The sequence below is a fragment of the Rhineura floridana genome, chromosome 1 (genome assembly GCF_030035675.1).
Source record: "Rhineura floridana isolate rRhiFlo1 chromosome 1, rRhiFlo1.hap2, whole genome shotgun sequence".
Taxonomy (NCBI): domain Eukaryota; kingdom Metazoa; phylum Chordata; class Lepidosauria; order Squamata; family Rhineuridae; genus Rhineura; species Rhineura floridana.
In genome coordinates, this window is record NC_084480.1 from 84,481,271 (window position 1) to 84,500,551 (window position 19,281).

The 19,281-nt window shown below is 41.5% G+C and overlaps 1 protein-coding gene across 4 annotated transcripts in view; it reads right to left on the minus strand.

The window, feature by feature from the left end:
• The window catches only part of MARCHF3 (membrane associated ring-CH-type finger 3), a 180,840-nt gene that overhangs the window by 160,626 nt on the left and 933 nt on the right, over positions 1-19,281 (minus strand). The window contains exon 2 of one of the 4 annotated variants that reach the window (XM_061625255.1): positions 15,017-15,779. The exons of the other annotated variants lie outside the window; for them this stretch is intronic. The gene's annotated coding sequence lies outside the window, so the exon portion shown is untranslated. The remainder of the gene's footprint in view (positions 1-15,016; positions 15,780-19,281) is intronic. 4 annotated transcript variants of the gene reach the window in all.

The following is a 19,281-nucleotide window of genomic DNA, read 5'->3' on the forward strand; positions in this document are numbered from 1 at the left end:
ACTCAACTGCCTCAGCCCTTGAGCCAGGATGACTGAGTCTGTATCCACCGCCCATGTGCGGGTCCATGACTAGGGGCTTCCGGATTTCACAGTCCTGCCCCCGTCGCCATTTGCTGATCACCATGGGACTTTTGGTTTGGTTTGGTTGGAAGACGCCTGTACGTGAATTTGTTTTATGTGGGGAGATTGGCGCACGATGATCAATTCATTGGATCATCACCTTGTAGTGGTGAGTGGGCTTGCGTGTTCCAATGAACCCTGTGAGTGATGCCGTTGGGAGTCATCCCATGGTGATCCCATGGCAGGGTCACCCATGGTGGTAAGGTCAAGGGAGAGGAACCAGACAAAGAACGATCCAAGAAAGTCCTCAATGGCAGAACAGGCGGAGGATAACAATGTATACATTACAACGGCTGTGAAGGCGGATGAAGGCTGCAGGAGATAAAAGACTTCCAATCATCGTGGTATCCATGCCACTGGATCAAAGCCTTTTTCTGTGAAGATTGTGTGTTGATCCAGAAGGCCTGCCCAGGTGCAAGCTACACATCCATATGTTCTGCACAGGTGGTTGCATCACATTTGAACATTTGAAAATGTCTATAGAATAAAGGAGGGCATACCTTTGAAGCCTTTTGTCATTGCTGCAGTTAGCTTTAGATTAGCAGTGATAGGGAAAAAAACACCCAATCTTGGCTAGGCTGACCAAAGGGTGACCCAAAACCTGAATCATAATGAAGAAACAAAAGTATGTAGTGAAAAGATTATGCTCCTTAGCTATGGGCAAACAAGAAAAGTCACTAATTAAAAAGTTACTACTGCCTTTAAAAAGAATCTTGATATTGTGTAACTATGTATCTGTTTTGACTTATAAAATCCAATTAAGACCCTCTCCATTTTAAAGTTTAGATGAAAATTGCCACCCTGGGCTCCTTCTGGGAGGAAGGGCAGGATGTATTTTATTTATTTATTTATTTGATTGATTGAACTTTTATACCGCCCATAGCAAGCTCTCTGGGCGGTGTACATAAAAAATAAAACACTTACAAACAATTTAAAAGCAGCTAAGAAACCAACTAATCATCCAATTATAAAAGGTGTGTCGTATGACTGTCTGTTAAAACATTAGATACAAATACAAACTATTAACAGATATAAAAATATTAAATATTATAATATTAAAATATTAAATAAATTTAATAAATTTAATAATAAATAAAATTGCCAGGATTTTTTTTAAAAAATACATTTAACACACCTCACCATAAAATGTAAGTAGTAATGAAACCCTAGGAACTTGTTTGTTAATACACATTCTACCTTTTACTATCTTAATACACACACTACTTTTTAATACACTACAAGCTACAGCTATGCTACAAGGAAACAGATCTGTTTAAACAACAGCCAGGTGCTGTAATTAATATTCTGCTGGGGTTTATCTGCATTTTTAAATGTGGATGAACTGTATCAGTCCCAATACTCAACTCCACCAAATCTTCTAACACAGATGAAAGCAATTTGTTGCATATCTAGTTAAAATGGGTTTTAAAAAAAAGTCTGGTGCCAATCCAGCTCCAAAACAGCTGCTTTTGTGCATCATAAAAGCTTTCAAATACAGTGTGCACACACCAGAGTCAGGGCAGAGAAAGGTTCTGGTTTTACCCAAGGAGTGTTGCTCAGATTACTTGAGAAATATTCCAGCTATGCATGCCCGTTCCACGCTCCTGTGAAAACTCCTGCTTTACATTTTATATGAACTCAAGCTGTTTTTCCATCCAGAGAAGTTAGGAAGTGAAAACACATGCACATTTATGTGCAATAGACAAGCCAACTGAACCTGGTATTTTATCAATTAGCAGACGGTAAGTCTTGGTATGGCAGGTATATTGACAGCAGTTAGTTCCCACCAAGAAGTGACTATAGTTTCTATTCCAATAGCTTCAAGAGGAGGTATTTTTCAAATAGTCTCAGTGTTGGGGAACATACTGAATGCTCCAAGACATTTGCAAAAGTATTCTAAGTAAACCACAGCACAATGATGAACTCTCCCACAGAGAACTTGATCTACCATCAACAGTTGGGTACCTGAGAAAATGTCTATGGAAGTTTAGAGCTCAGACTGCCTTCGACTGAATTCCATACCACTTTTAACTATTTTAGGTGCAGAAAATAACCAGTTGTGTTGGTGACTATAAACAAAGATTCTCATTATTTTAATATGGTCACATTGGACCAATTATCTAATAGAGGGATAGAAACAAAATGGATTGTAGTCAGTGATGAGGGTTGGTTTGCATTCTTGATATTTATTTCTTCTAACAGCAGAACAAAGATTATTGGTTTATAGGTCAAATAGTTTCTCGTATTCATTTTGGTTTTTATTTATTTATTTATTACATTTATATACCGTCCCATAGCCGAAGCTCTCTGGGTGGTTTACAGCAATTAATAACATTAAAAACAAATATACAAATTTTAAAACACAAAAAATTTAAAAACACAAATTAATTTTTTTTTTAAAAAAATTAATTTTTTTTTTCAAATTTAAGATCTTGCTGTCCAAAACATAAATGCTTAGGATAGAGCACACTGCTTACTGGGCCACCATTTTATTCTATGTATGCACTGAGTGGGCCTCCTAGTTTATAATACAGATTATTAATACCACTAGGACTGCTTTGCCTTTCAGCAAGAACACAATCCATTTCTAAACATATATGTGAGATATTAGAAGGAGCATGCACACTTTTTTGTTTCTTCTCTGGGATACTAGCTGTTTGCCCCAGCAGAAGGTATTATTATTGTAAACTTGTTATTTTTAATAAAAGATTTCATTGATTGATTGATTGATTGATTGACTGACTGATTGGTTGACTGACTGATTGATTGCATTTGTATACTGCTCCATAGCCGAAGCTCTAGTTTCCCGTATTCATTTTGGTTTTTATTTATTTATTATTTATTTATTTCATTTATATACCATCCCATAGCCGAAGCTCTCTGGGCGGTATACAACAATTAAAACATCAAAAATAAATATACAAATTTAAAAACACATTTTAAAAAAGCAATTTAAAAACACATGCTAAAATGCCTGAAGAAGAGGAAAATCTTCACCTGGCGCTGAAAGGATAACAGTGTTGGCGCCAGGCGCACCTCATCAAACAGATCATTTCATAATTTGGGGGCCACCACTGAGAAGGCCCTCTCCCTTGTTGCCAGACTCCCAGCTTCCCTCAGAGTAGGCACCTAGAGAAGGGCCTTTGATGTTGAGCAGAGTGTACGGGTGGGTTCGTGTCAAGAGAGGTGTTTCATCAGGTATTGTGGTCCCAAGCCATGTGAGGCTTTATAGGTTAAAACCAGCACAATGAATCGAGCTCGGAAACATACAGGCAGCCAATGCAAGCGGGACAGAATCGGTTTTATATGTTCAAACCGTCTGGTCCCGGCTACCAATCTGGCCACTGCATTTTGCACAAGCTGCAGTTTCCGAACCGTCTTCAAAGGCAGCCCCACATAGAGCGCATTGCAGTAATCTGACTTGGAGGTTACCAGAGCATGGACAACTGAAGCCAGGTTATCCCTGTCCAGCTGGGCCACCAACCGAAGTTGGTAGAAGGCACTCCGTGCCACCGAGGCTACCTGAGTCTCAAGTGACAGAGATTGTTCTAGAAGAACGCCCAAGCTACGAACCTGCTCCTTCAGGGGGAGTGCAACCCCATCCAGGACAGGTTGGACATCCACCATCCGGTCAGAAGAACCACCCACTAGCAGCATCTCAGTCTTGTCTGGATGGAGCCTAAGTTTATTAACCCTCATCCAGTCCATTGTCACAGCCAGGCACTGGTTCAGCACACTGACAGCATCACCTGAAGAAGATGAAAAGGAGAAATAGAGCTGTGTGTCATCGGCATACTGATGGCAACGCACTCCAAAGCTCCGGATGACCGCACCCAACGGTTTCATGTAAATGTTGAACAGCATGGGGGACAGAACTGACCCCTGAGGAACCCCATATTGGAGGGTCCAGGGTGCCGAGTAATGTTCCCCAAGCACCACCTTCTGGAGCTGACCCGCCAAGTAGGAGCGGAACCACAGCCATGCAGTCCCTCCCACTCCCAACTCAGCCAGTTGTCCCAGAAGGATACCAATGTCGATGGTATCGAAAGCCGCTGAGAGATCAAGGAGAATCAACAGAGTCACACTCCCCCTGTCTCTCTCCTGACAGAGGTCATCATACAGGGCGACCAAGGCTGTTTCCGTGCCAATACCAGGCCTGAAACCTGACTGAAATGGATCCAGATAATCAGTCTCATCCAAGAGGGTCTGGAACTGGCCTGCCACCACTCGTTCAAGGACCTTGCCCAGGAATGGAACATTTGCTACCGGCCTATAGTTATGAAGATTTTCTGGGTCCAGGGAGGGTCTCTTCAGGAGTAGCCTCACTACCACCTCTTTCAGGCAGCCAGGGACCACCCCCTCTTGCAGAGAGGCATGAATCACTTCCCTGGCCCAGCCGGCTGTTCCATCCCTGCTAGCTTTTATTAGCCAAGAAAGGCAAGGATCCAGCACAGAAGTGGTTGCACAAACCTGTCCAAACACCTTGTCAATGTCCTCAAGCTGTACCAACTGAAACTCATCCAAGAAATCAGGACAAGGCTGTGCTCTGGATACCCCGCTTGATTCACCTGCTATAACAAAGGAGTCTGAGTCCTGGAGGATGCTAAAGGTTTTATCCTGGAAGTGCCTAGCAAATTCATTACAGCAGGCCTCAGATGGTTCTACCATGTCCTTGGGGCCAGCATGTAATAGCCTCCAGACAATTCTGAAGAGCTCTACTGGGTGACAGATTGATGATTTGATAGTGGCAGCAAAATATTGGTTTTTTGCTTCCCTCACTGCTCCTAAATACAGCTTACCATAGGCACTTACCAGTGTATAATTGCATCCACGAAGAGTTCATCTCCATCTGCACTCAAGTAGTCTCCAATATTGTTTCATCGCTCTCAGCTCTGGGGTATACCATGGAGCTGTACGAGCTCTACACAGGAGAGGGTGCTCAGGAGCAATCATGTCAACCGCCTGGGTCATTTCTGTATTCCACAGTTCAACCAGGGTTTCGACAAGACCAGCCCTATCAGCCAGAAAACTCCCCAGAGCCCTTTGGAAACCATCCGGATCCATTAGTCTCTGGGGGCAGACCAACTTAATAAATCCACCCTTGCAGAGGGGAAAAGCCGTTGTTAAGTCTAAACTTCAGCAAGCAGTGATCTGTCATGACAGAGGGACTGATGTAAGGCTCCCCACATTCAGATCACCAACTCCATGTCCAGTTGCAAAAACCAAGTCTAGAGTATGCCCTGCTACTTGTGTTGAGCCAATGGCATATTGGGACAGTCCCATGGTTGTCATGGAAACCATGAAATCCTGAGCCACCCCGGATAAGGTGGCCTCGGCATGGATGTTGACATCCCCCAGAACCAACAGTCTGGGGGATCTCAACAGTACACCCAAGACCACTTCCATCAGCTCAGCTAGGGAGTCTGTTGGGCAGCGAGGTGGTTGGTACACTAGCAGAATCCCCAGTCTGTCCCACTAACCCAACATAAGGTGCAAACACTCCAGATCAGAAGTGACATGGACAGGGTGCTTGCAGAGGGAGATGGAGCTCCTATAGACCATAGCAACCCCCCTCCCCGACCCTCAGGTCTACCCTGATGCTGAACCAGGTACCCTGGCGGGCATAGCTGGAAGAGACTGACTCCTCCCTGCTCACCCACCCAGGTCTCAGTTATACATGCCAGATCAGCTATCGATTGGGTATATAAGGGATAACAAAGTATTTCAGGTATCCTGGTCCCAAGCTGTATAGGGCTTTGTACACCAAAATGAAAATCTTGAACTTAGCCCGGTAGCTAAAAGGTAACCAGTACAATTCTTTCAGCATTGGGATGACATGTTGGTGATACCCTGCCCCAGTGAACAGTCATGCCACTGCATTTTGCACCAGCTGCAGCTTCTCGCTCAGCCTCAAGGGCAGGACCACATAGAGCGGATTACAGTAATCCAGCCTGGAGGTTAGCAGTGCATAGACAAGAGTGGTCAGTGCCTCCAGTACCCATCTCACCAAGTCGGCCCAGAAGGGTATCAAAAGTTGCTGAGAGATCAAGTAAGAATAACAGGGTCGCACTCCCCGTTCATCCATAAGGGCAACCAAGGCCGATTATGTCCCATAACCAGGCCTTAACCCAGACTGGAATGATAATCTGTTTCATCCAAGAGTACTTGCAATTGCTGCAACACAACCCTCTCAATCACCTTCCCTAAGAAGGGGGTATTTGCAAACCAGTGGGCCCAGGGAGAGCGTTTTCCAGAGTGGTCAGATCACTGCCTCTTTCAGAGCAGCTGGAACCACTCCCTCCCACAATGATGCACTGACCACACCCTGGATCCATTCAGTCAAGCCCCCTTGGCAAGCTTTAATAAGCCAAGCAAGGCAAGGGTTGAGAGGACATGTTGCTGGCCATATCATCGCAACCACGTTTCCACGTCGTCAGGCCACATCAACAGAAACCGTTCCCAAGAAGTTGCAGCAGACATTGCATTGGATGCCTTTCAGAGGACTACAGTAGATGTGGATGGGGCATCAAGATTGCTGCAGAGGTGAGCAACTTTATCCTCAAAGTGCCTTGCAAACAATTCACAGAGGGCCTCTGAAGGGTCTAAAACTCCATTTCCTGGAGTTGATGTCAACAGACCCCTGACAATATGGAAAAGCTCCACTGGACAGCTACTTGAGGATGCGATGGTGGCAGAGAAGTGGGCCTTCTTCGCTGCCCTCACCGCCACACAGTAGGCACAGTTATGATGTTTTGTTCGTGCCCGATGAGCCTCATAGCACGTCTTCTGCTCTAGCCGTCGTCCAGCCTGTTTCATTGCCCTTAGCTCACTGGTGTCCCACGAGGAAAACCGGGCTCCACAATGCCAGAGAGGGCCCTCAGAGGCAACCATGTCAAGAGACCGCCATGTCTCGCTGCTTCACAGTGTGACACGGGCTTTATTTATTGTACTTACAGCCTGCCCTTCCCTAAATGGTTGCAGGTCAGGTTACAAAAATATCACAATTAAAATAAGTGCAATGTACATTTAATATCATAAAATAAAACCACACAAAAACAACCAATATCAGAGTAATGAAACAGCAGCACAGTATTACATAAATTGGCCTCCCAGCAGGAGCAGGACCTACATTCTTGTTGACACTTAGATGAAAAATGAGATTTCAGTGGCGACAAAGCCATGGGTTTATTGGTGAGGCAAACCAGAAAGAGTATAGTATAGTGTTTTTTTCATACCTCATTATAAAACAAAGAGAGCCCAATATGTGCAGGACACATTGATCCAGAAGATCTTTCAGGTATCCAGTGGGTGGGTCTCTTAGGAATACAGTAGGATAAAAGCCTGCTTTAGTAGGAGATGAATATGTCATGATTTTGACTGCCGACTGTCTAATCCTAAAACAAAAACATTATTTGCTTATTGCTCAAGGTCTCCCATGATAGTTCATGTTTAAAATTCTGAAGAGCAGCATTCCCAAGTTGAGACTAGATGGTAAGATTAAAAAAAACCTTCTAGGATCAAGTAGACACAAGATTTACATGAAATTGCATATTTGAATAATTGGTGCGGAACAATGATTTTAAGACATAAAAATGCATATAATTGCATTTTAAAGGAAACATTTCTTTTTCAAAGTTATTTTTTAAATATCCCAGAATATGGCAAAATCTGTAACCATTGTTAATTTAAATGTGCACACTGATACATTAAATCCCTTTTTCCCCCAAGACATGTCAGATATTTTGCTCTTCTAATCTAGATTTTTCACCACAGCAGCTATTCTTCCTCAGGCCCTAGCTTACCATTTTAGTTTTATAAATACCTTTTTAGCACTATTTTAAAAAAAGAACAGGACTCAATCCTGATTGGAAGCCATATTCTCTGGCCTGGAATCTAGTTTTAATCTAGATCATAAGAGCTGTGGTTATGAGTTACTTGGTGGTGAAGGGAATATGCTCAGATCTAGTCATCTTATTTCATAGGACCCAGGGCTGATACTTGTATTAAACACCAGAGCTGGTACAGCATAGTGGCCAAGAGAATGGACTGCAAATCAGGAAGTTGTGGATTAAAACTCATCTCTGCCATAAACTCACTAGTAGGCTTAAGAAAACCACTCTCTCCATCTCAGTCCCCCCATCTGCAGTATAGGGGATAATAATGATTTACTTATAAGCTTGCTGTAACGATTACAACCAGATAATGCATACAAAGTGCCCTGAAAAGTTGAAAGTACTCTACAAATGTTACATACTATTATTAAAATGAGGGATGGTAAACCCTGGCTCCAATTAGCCCTACATTAGCCCTACATTGAACACCACAGGATATAACAGTAATAGTTATCTGTCCAAGGTGTGATGTTATTTATCTAGGATTTTCATTGTTATTTGTCAGATGTTATTTCACAGCTATTTTTGCAAGCTGATTTACTGTTAATAAATGCCAAAAGGCAAATCTAGTAAAAGAATATTACTTCAGCTAAGCAGGATATTGTCTGTTAATGTTGACTGTATAGTTACATGGTTAATAGTACTAAACAAGCAAGTAGAAGGCATAATACAGCATCTATCATGAAATAAATGTTTTGGATGGAGCTTTCACTAGTTACATGGGTGACCAAATAAGAGTTCATTCAAATTTTCTTTCCAGATATGAAGCTTCTTGCACATGGCTGGAACCCAAAAAACTCCTTCGGCACATGTAGTTTCTTCCACATATATAGAAGGGCTTCTCAAACAACATTTCTAAAATGTAATTCCTAGCACTGCACTGGATGAAGTTTTCCTAAGATTTGGGAGTGATTTCTTGGAGCTCCATTCAAAATTGGGGCCTCAGATGCGCCAATGCATTCACAAAACTCACCATGTGACCATGCCATGGAACAACAAAATGGCAAGAGGACAACTAAACAAACAAGGAACTGTTTCTTCAGTAACCTAGTGTTGGAAGTCCTCTATTTTCATTAAAACATGTAAAAGGTCACCTACAGTGCCTTGTAAAAGTAATCAGACCCCTGACCAATGCTCTCATATTACTGAATTACAAATGGCACATCGTAATTTCGTTATGGATGACATTTTATTTTGAAACACTGAAGCTCAAAATCAATTATTGTAAGGTGACATTGGTTTTATGTTGCGAAATGTTTGTAAAAAACATGAAAAACTGAAACATGTTGTATGCATAAGTATTCAACCCCCACACATTAGTATTTGGTAGAGCCACCTTTCGCTGCAATAACAGCTTTAAGTCTTTTGGGGTAGGTATGTGCCAGCTTTGCACACAGTGTCAGAGGGATTTTGGCCCATTCTTCTTAGCAGGTTCACTCCAGGTCATTCAGGTTGGTTGGACATCCCTTGTGGGCCGCAATTTTCAAAGAGCACCACAGATTCTCAATGGGATTGAGATCAGAACTTTGACTGGGCCACTGTAGGACATTCACCTTTTTGTTCTTGAGCCACTCCAATGTTGCTTTGGCCTTGTGCTTGGGATCACTGTCCTGCTGAAAGGGGAATTTCCTCCCAAGCTTCAGTTTTTTAATGGACTGAAGCAGGTTCTCTTGCAGTATTTCCCTGTATTTTGCCCTATCCATTCTTCCTTCCATTTTAACAAGATGCCCAGTCTCTGATGAGAAGCATCCCCACAGCATGATGCTGCCACGACCATACTTCACTGTAGGGATGGTGTGTCTTGAGGCATGGGCAGTGTTAGGTTTGCGCCACACATAGCGCTTTTAGGTTTGGCCCAAAAGCTCTAACTTGGTCTCATTTGACCAGAAAAGCATTTCCCACATCGCAGCTGGGGCACTCATGTTTTCTGGCAAACTCCAGACATGCTTTCAGATGGTACTTTTTGAGTAATGGCTTCTTTCTTGCCACCCTCCCATACAGGCCAGTGTTATGCAGAGCTCCTGATACGGATGACTGGTGCACCAGTACTCCACTCCCAGCCACTGAACTCTGTAGTTCCTTCCAAGTGATTGTTGGCCTCTCTATGGCTTCTCTCACAAGTCTCCTTCTTGTTCAAGCACTGATTTTTGAGGGACGGCCTTTTCATGGCAGTGCCTGGGTGGTGTGATGCAGCTTCCACTTCCTGATTATTGATCCAGCTGTGCTCACTGAGATATCCAAACAATTGGATATTATTTTGTACCTTTTTCCTAATCTATGCATTTGAATTACATTATCTCTCACTTCTGCAGAATGCTCTTTGGTCTTCATTTTTCTTCAGATCCACAGCCTCACCAATAATCCTGCAACAGTGGGGTTTTTATCCTGACAATGTGACAGCAACTTTAATGGTTCACAGGTGGAGGCCAATGGTAAGGTAATTGTGTCCTCAATAGGGCAATTTCTTTCATCTGTGTAAACTGGGAGCTTCCACAGCACAGAGGGTGAATATTGACGCAAGCAACATGTTTTAGTTTATGTTTCTTACAAACATTTCCCAACATAAAACCAAGGTCACCTTACAATAATTGATTTTGAGCTTCAGTGTTTCAAAATAAAATTATCATACAGAATGAAATTACAATGTGCCATTTGTAATTCAGTAATATGAGAGTATTGGTCAGGGGTCTGATTACTTTTGCAAGGCACTGTAGCTTGCTATGTGTTGTATGGTGTTTTGGAGACACAGAAATATCATTCCCACATCTCCATGAGCATATAAAAAAACCTCCAAGAATGCATTACTCATGCATACCTTTCACTTACTGATGGAAGGATTTGTATGGCTTTGAATGCTGCAGGCTAGTCAGCATATGCCATGCATTCTCAGGACGTTTGAGAATATAGGAAGATCCACAAAGCAGAATGCAACTTTACAATGTTGTGAAAAGCAAGTAAACAGGATTCACTGTTGCAAGATTTATAGTCCTCCTGGATGGGCACAGCTTCTAAGTATGTCTCCAACCCAAAGCCTCCTCCTTATAACAGTTAAATAGTGGTACAACAGTTGCATAAAATAGGGACATATTCAAGACATAAAATGAGCAATTTTTGAATTTTCCTTTGCTCAAGAAGTCCACAATCAGATTTTCATTAACTGATAATAGTTTGTTAGTTTGCTAAAAGTAAACATGGAAAACAAATTAATATTAAGATATTGTTGTTAAAGATTGAGGTAAGGCAACATTACCATACATGACTAGAGAGCATTACAGTCATTTAATATATATGAGCCTTCCCCAATCTGCAAGGCCATGCTGGTAGGAGTAATAGTCCAAAACATCTGGAAACCAAAAGATTTGGAAAAGCTGGTATTTAATAAGAATTCAACTGAAGACCATGCAAAACTACCTCAAGCTACCTGAATTTTGAAGTTCAGTGATGGACTTGTTCATCAGTCTATTTATGACAGTGAAAAGTATTTTGTGTTTTTATTTCATGGCTGAAACTGACCATATGAAGTTATTAAGAATGTTCAGTTGTCGGTTTAGAGCTAACCTGAACACACACATCTATATTGGAAGGGATTCCTTTATGCTCCTTTGTTTATCATATCAGACCCCCCAGATCAATCACCCTCTCCACTCCACCCCCAATATAATGCCCATGTTAACCTTTACATGCAGGGTAATTTTATCACAACAGAGAACATCCAAGAGATTGTTATTACCTAGGGGCACTTTCTTTTGCTCACAACTTATCCTCTGGTGAGTAAACAAGTTCTGCTCTGACTGGAGCAAATTAATGTGCTATAGTCACAGAATAACAGACCTAGTTCCAAATTAATTGAGATTAATTGGAATGTGTTAGAAACTTATATGGAATTTTGGCTACTAAAGTATCTAAAAAATCATATTTGTATCTCAACAGATATTGACACACATACTCACTGTAAACACTCATGCCTATTTATCTCCAGGAGTAATGCTGGCCTTATGTTACAAGTTGTGCTGCTGTTCTGGCACAGCAACCTGTGCATCCCTACTTGCTGAAGATGCAATTTTTAGGACATGTGGATGTCTGCCAAGTTGCAAGTTTAAATGTATTTGTTAAAAGCAGTGAATGTTCAAATTTTATTACAAAAGACACCATTCATTTCAGCACTGCTGAAAAGCTGCAACTCCCACTACTACATAAATTTGGAGTCCAGTCCTGTGCCCATTATTGTGCATGCTTCACTTGGCAAAACATTATTCAAGGTCAGCATTACAGCCTCATCATTTCTGTGTTGGATGACAGATGAGGCTGATGGCTTCTGCCTCAGCTGTCATCAGAGCACCCATGAAGAACTAGCAAGCAGTCAGAGTTCTATTTTAAAGACCCAATTTCCTCACTTGCACTGCCTAACAGCACAAGTGTCCCTCAAATCATTCACTTGCATTGCACAATAGCTAAGAGGCTGAGCTTTGAAGCATGAAGTCTCTGGTTCAAATCTTGCCATTATTAAGATTTGGTGGCCTTAGGCAAACCACTTTCTCTCAATCTCCCCTTCTCCATCTTACATGACAAATATAACAGTGATCTACCTTACAGGGCTGTTGTAAGGATAAAAATCCAAGAAGATCATCCCTTCTAGTTTGTACTATCTTGGGGAAGAAAAAATAGTTTGTTGGTGACAGTTATCAAGAGTGGTAAAATCTAAAAGGGATTGCAAGAAGCTCCAAGAGGATCCTTCAAAACTGGGTCAATGGGCATTAAAATGGTAAATTTAGTTCAATGTAAGCAAGTAAAGTTATGCACGTTGAGACAAAAACTCCTAACTTCACATGCACATTAAATGGAAGCTGAACTGGCAATGACTGACAAAGAACAAAACCTTGTCATGGTGGATAGCTCTATGAAATTTTGACCCAGCTGTGAAAAAGGTGTTCCATGTTAGGAATGGTTAGGACAGGGACTGAAAATAAAACTGCCAATTTCATAATGCCGCTATACCAATCCTGGACTACTGTACACAGTTTTGGTTACTACACGTCAGAAATGGATTTCAGAAAGGGCAACTGAAATGATCAAGGGGCTGGAGAAATTATATCTTTTGGGGCTTTGTAGTTGATTCAGGGAGGAAACATGATAGAAGCATATATAATTGTGCACAGTGTAGAGAAAGTGGGTAGAGTTTTTCCCCTCTCTCATAATACTAGAACCTGGGATCATCCAGTGAATGGTGGGTGATTCAGAACTGACAGACCGAACGAAGTACTTCTTCATACAACACAGAAATCTATGGAATTTGCTACCCCAAGATGTAGTGATGGCTGCCAACTTGGATGGCTTTAAAAGGGGTTTAGACAAATTCATGGAGGATAAGGATATTAATGGCTGTATTTCCTCCAGTACCAGAGGCAGTGTGTCTATGAAGACCGGTTGCTGGGGAACACAAATAGGGAAAGTACTGTTGTGCTCATGTCCTGCTTGTAGGTTTCTTATAGGCATCTAGCTGACCAGCATGAGAACAGAACACTGGACAAAGATCTGATCCAGCAGGGTGTCATGTTCTTATAATGCATGTGAAGTACTTTGAACTATATTTTTATTATAAAGGGAAGAAAGGTAAAACTGCATCAGAAGCTCTCCAAAGATATTTGGCATATACCATTATAAGAAGTACTTCAAACACACAAGAGAAATGAGTGGCAGAGGCACCCTAGATTGAAAGCTGTGGCACAGAAACAACTGTGTGCTTTAACCACTTATAAAATATGGATCTGATTATAGGGCTGGCCCTACCATTAGGCAGAGTGAGGCAGAAACCTCAGGCAACAGATGCTGGTGGATGTGAGGAATAGCTATAGAGTGAAAGGCAGGTGTGCAAGCGTGTGCCAGACAGTCTGTCCTGTGCTCTCAATGTGGTGAAGGACATTGTCCTGTCATCAATGTTGAAATACAACCCAACATCCAGTCTGGTCAGCTACATTCTATGGAAGGGGGAGGTGCCATGTTGTCTTTCACCTAAGGCAGCAAAATATATTGGGGCAGCCCTTCCATCTTGCTCTCACGTTGGTTATTTAGCCTGATAACACTGAAGGCCATACCATTTGTGAGGTAGAGTGAAGACTCCAGCTAAGCTAACATGGATGGTGAATTTGATTTGATTTGATTTCTACCCCGCCTTTCGGCCAAAAGGCCCTCAAGGTGGCTTACAAAAGAGCACCAATATAAAAATACATCAATAAAACATCAATAATACATCAATAGAACATCAGTAATACATCAGTAAAGCAATAAAAACAATACAATTTGCAAAAATTAAATAGTTAACCTTCATTAGATATTGATGGTGGAAATCATACAAATAGCACATGCCGGCCTTAAAAAAACAGCCTTGCGAGCATCTTTTTACAGTTTATGACTCAGCTAAACAGCAAGTCATCCTGTGGTTTTCTGCTGGTTCTGAAGAAAGCACAATTGCTATGCCCGTCAGACGTCCCCAGATTCTCAGGTTCCAGAATGGTAGCCATCTTAAGTTTGCTGCCTCTCAGGGCAATCCTTGAAGATTTCTGGTTCCATTGGGCATTTGTTTTGCAATGAAACCTAATTCCTAAATAATAGTTTTTGATATGACAAAAACATCTGTCACATGCTTACTGATTTCTGATGTATGGCCTGATTTCTGATCATCTGTCACATGATTACTGATTTCTGAATGTATGGCCTTCAAGACCTTTTCATTACAAGATGGCATCAAAACAACCTGGCAAACTGATTATTCAAAGCCATACAATATAAAATCTTTAAAAAACAAATCTTTCCAGATAGTTATAATAATAAGTAGTTCTCTCCTGAAGATTACCAGACCTCAGTTATTAGACAGTTTTATATGTACACAGTCTTCACATTTGAAGAAAAACACCTGTTGTTGCTGTTAACGCACTTATTACTCATGATCACACTCATAACTTTCTTTTGGGACAAGAGTAACATCAGGCATCCAAAAATCAACTTACCTGAGGCGACTGTCCCTGACAACTGTCCCAGGAATACAGAAATTCCAGTATTCCAGCTTGGAGCCTCTAGTCAGAACATTCTGGACAATAACAGGTGTACAAAATTCTTTTTGACGATGCTCTACATCAATACCATTACTAACTTTCTACTACAGAACTCTATCAGGATCACTGAAAGGTTTCCTAGTGTCTGTGTAGAATTTCTCAGGTTGCAAGAGTGGTATTGTTCAGATTAATTTCAAACATGAAAGTATGGGGAAAATATTCTCATATTTTCCTTTCAGTAGTTGCATGATTGCTTTCTCAAATGGAGATTTTCACTGGCTGACGTTCCACAGCCCTCAAGGCTTAAGAGGATACTGTCATCTTTGTCATCTCTGGCGCCTCCCAACAGAATCCAGCTCTCCACGTTATCATTTCAGAGGCTATGCTTGCCGCATCTACATTCTCATCACTAGAGCTATCCTCTATTACTAAGATCTTGTGGATCATGCGAACACCATCACCATGAAAAGAGATCAACTTTTCATCGTCTTCACTCTTGACATTTCTGTTGTCCGTCTCTTTGAATTCAGGGTAATCTCAGAAGAATCTCTAGCAGATTTTGGTGAGATGAACTCAGTAAGATTGTATGTTCTTCCTGGCACTGGAGACTCTGGTGTTGTTAGCTTCTGGAGTTTGCTTTTGTAGATGCTATCTTCATCAGGGGTATTGGACAAGGTGATGATATCTGGACTATCCGGAATACGAGTGACATCACTATCTGAAATTATAATAAAGTTGTTGTTTTTATCCTGTTTACTAACTAAGCTCTGCTTCTCCTCAGATCCAACTGCTTCATTTTCTTCTCCATTGACATCCTCACTGCCTTGTGCATAATGGACTTGACTGTATAGATGAAATTCTACTTCACTATCAATACTTGCTTCACTGGAAGACTCTTTGCAGTAGATATCTTCAAATGCTTCAAATTTGGGGTATAATTTAAGGGCAAGAGGTTTAGAACATGAGCTAGATTGCTCTAGGAAATATGGATGGAATAGAAGTGCCTAGCTCTATACTGGACCACTAATCCCTTTGGCAAGACCATACGGAGATCAAGGAGTAGAGACTTAGCCTTTTTAGCTTCTGAGACAAAGATAAGGACCCAAGTCCATCCCTTACTACTACGTGCCATTACCAGAGACACCCATAGCCATTTCATCATTCATCCCTAAATCCAATCAATACATTTCATGTCTTCACATTTATTCCCGTATTCAATCAATGTACCCTAAGGTAGCCATGCTGGGAAAGACCACTGCCAGAAAGTCTCTGGCAATCAGTGTTGAGTCTACTGAGCTGGATGAACCCTTGGTCAATTTACAACAGAGCTGTTCCTTATGTAGCAATCCATTGATATAGGCCACTAGTTACACTGACACATTGGAAACTGACACCAAGATATTTAACAATATATAATTGTCAAAGGCCAACCAGGATCAAAAAGAGACATGAACACATGTCCGGTATTCCTGACCTCAATGTCTGTCTCTTCTCCAAGGGAAGCGGCAAGATGATCTCGCCAGCAAATTATCTGGATGCATTATAATTCACTGTAATGGCTCTTTACAAATGTGTATGTGCGAATCAGCACCTACTAATATGTATTTAGGGCTCAGCAGAAAACTGAGCAATAGTGTGAGATAGAGATCAGCTTTAGTTTTTTGAAAAATGGCCAGTGAGGATTCTGTCTTCACTGTCAGCATAAAACAATAATTAAAAACAACATCAACAATACAACACAATGCAGCAGACAGCACTCATGAGACGATAAAATTCCACCGTAGCTGCAGACCAAAGGCCTGAACAAATAAATGTTTAACTTGTTGCCTAAATGACAATCACATGGAGGGCTGGGGAGGAATTAGATCTCCACAGGGAGGGAATTCCTCCAAGGGTGGGATACAAATTTAATAAATAAATAAATAAGCCACAGCACTGGCACCAAGAAGACTCGCCTTCATACCACTGCCTCATGGGCCAGATCAGCTGGGGGAGGGGGAACTACATACAGGGCCTCTCCTCATCCAGAACAGGCTGTCTCCAATTCCCTGAGATGGGAAAAATCTACTCACAAGCAGGGCCTCCCCCACTGATGTTGATGCACAGGCCAGTAGGTACTACGGAAGGTGCTATTTTAAGTACAAAGATCCCAGGTGATTAGGGCATTCAGGGCTTGAATTGGGCCCAATAGCTCACAGGAAGTATTTTACAGATCAGTAACACTTGATCCTGCCTTGCTTCTCCTCATGACAATCTGTCAGTGGCATTATTCACCAGCTGTAGGTTCTTCTTCATCACTGAGGCCACCTAGGCCTCAAGTGACAACTAGGAATAGAGGAACAGACACACAGGCCTATGCATCTGTTTCCTTAGTGAAAGTGCTACCCCAACCAGAACAGGCAGTTTCCCTAATTCCTGGACAGAGTAACCATCTACCTAAAGCTTCTCTGCCTTACTGAAATTGACCCTCAGTTTATTGACCCTCATCTATCCCATCACTGCCTCCAGACACCAGACCATCACTTCCCGATACCGATGTGGAGCTTTCCCTTCCATTAAAGAAAAATATTTGGGCTTTGCTTCTTCCTCTTCCCCCACCTTTCCAAGCTTGTTCAGTCTATCTGTTCAGCACACATGTCTTGCCTACATAATTATACTTTTTAACAAATATCTGCTGCATACAAGGCTGCCCTGCTCATTCTAGTGTGCAAAGACAGGAATATCATTTTTATGGCAAGTGCAAGTAAACAAAAAACAACAAAACTAGGAAGTGCAAGCAATATGCCTTCTATCCCCATCTAGAAAGATTTTGAGTTTTCCATGAGACCAGCTGGAAAGGCATTTAGTTATTGAGGATGAATACTATTTATTCCTCTCAGGTTACAATTGTCAGTGCATTTACTTGGTAATGAGTGTTACTGAACTCTTTTGGACTTCTCAGTAAATGTCAGGGTCAGCAGAATGTGTTTTTAGCACCATATGCAAGAATCCTTCCTGTTACACAGTTTGCTGCAGAGCTTTGGATCTATAAATTGTTAGGGAAAACTCCATGCAGCATTTCATTAATCAGCTATGGTTTGGTAGGGAAGATGATGTACAAGTTTTCCATTAATTAGATGGTTCTTAATTGTTTCATTTTAATTGTCTCCCAGCCTCAAAATAGCCCAGACAGACCAACAACTCACAGAAGCCTGTCACGGACAAAAAAAAAAAACCCACCTTGATTTGCCAGGATGTTAACTCAGTTGCACGCAGATTCTTAAAACCACTGTTTCCAAATCTGCATACACACTTAGAAACAAGTTCAGTTGAATATCAATATGCTTAATTTCTGACTTTCTGTGTTTTAAGATTGGAGAACCAGTCTTCTTTTCCAATCCTTTCCTGAATTTCTCAGCTGTGTCTGGAGTGTGTTTTAACAGATGGGCTGGGTGGCAGACTGTGGGCTGTAAACCAGCAAGCAGTGTGGAATCTGCACTGAATGATATTGAACTGAGTGCTCGTAAAGTTCACGGACACAGGCAGACTCAGACTTGTATGCAATCACACACAGAGAACACACACAGCATTAGGCAGTCCCTCCCCATCCCCCAAACATCCAGGGGAAGTTCAAGACTTGGCATTCGGAATTACATTCTTCTCACACACATTACAGCCCCTCATCTAGCATAAACAAAGGAAGGGAAACAAAAATACCACATCCACATAATTTACCTCTCCAAAGAAATTAGCATATGTTAACACAACCATGCAAACAGAGATACAGGAAGAGGTATTTGGCAACTACCACTGATAGTGATTATCATTTTCCCAAACCCAGCTCCTGTTGTCAAATTAAGTATATCAGGAAAAGAAATAAAGAGTGAATTGCTACAAGTATCTGTTTTCCATAAGAAAAACTATTCTCAGTTCTCACTATTATAAGACAGGAGGAAAAGATAGCCCAAGATGGGGTGGTAATTTCGTTCACGCTGACCAGCTTTTGTTAGTTTGTGTTTACAACCAAATAGTTGCCATGGTATGTGTTATATTTGTAATACACACACACAATTTTAATATATACAGCAACTGCACCCTGCATTATAGATGGCTTGCATGCAAGTTTATTTAGAACATATGAGTGGTATTACACATCTGTTCAGTTCCATAATCCCTCTATATGTTTAATTTATTGTTTTCCTCGATCTTTACATAGGGTAATGACTGTTATAGTCTGAAAC